Below are 524 nucleotides of genomic sequence, written 5' to 3'. Positions count from 1 at the left end.
TTTTTTCAAAATTAATATAGCACAAAATTAATTTTGTTGGACGAACCAACGCTTGACTGTACTCTTTTAGAATGGTATCAAATAATCAATATTGAACAAGAAACTCAAAATAATCTGAAAATTCTTTGGATAAAATTTAGAGAAAGAAAGAATTAGAAATCAATTATTATGAATTGATTTTGATTGAAGAATATGGAATTAGGAAATCCTATTATGGATTTTCATCCGTCTCTTCCTAACAGTCCCATCTATTGGTAAAATTAATTTTGACCATTAGATCTTACAATTTCATATTTAATGTGGAGATTGCACCTTAATGAAAGGTCATTACCTTTCATCATGCACATTTTGCAATTGAAGAGTCGCATCCAATTGTTACACTCATTGCAAACTTTTTCCAATTCACACGTTTTAGTGTTTTTTTATACCCTAAAATCCTAACACTCATAATGCATTACATTTGGTATATAATCGCAATGTATTCACCTTTCAAGCATAAAAAAGAAAAAAAGAAAAAAAAAAAA

Source organism: Olea europaea, chromosome 18, assembly GCF_002742605.1.
Source record: "Olea europaea var. sylvestris chromosome 18, O_europaea_v1, whole genome shotgun sequence".
Taxonomy (NCBI): domain Eukaryota; kingdom Viridiplantae; phylum Streptophyta; class Magnoliopsida; order Lamiales; family Oleaceae; genus Olea; species Olea europaea.
The sequence above is the reverse complement of the archived record's forward strand: the minus strand, read 5'-3'. Positions refer to the sequence as shown.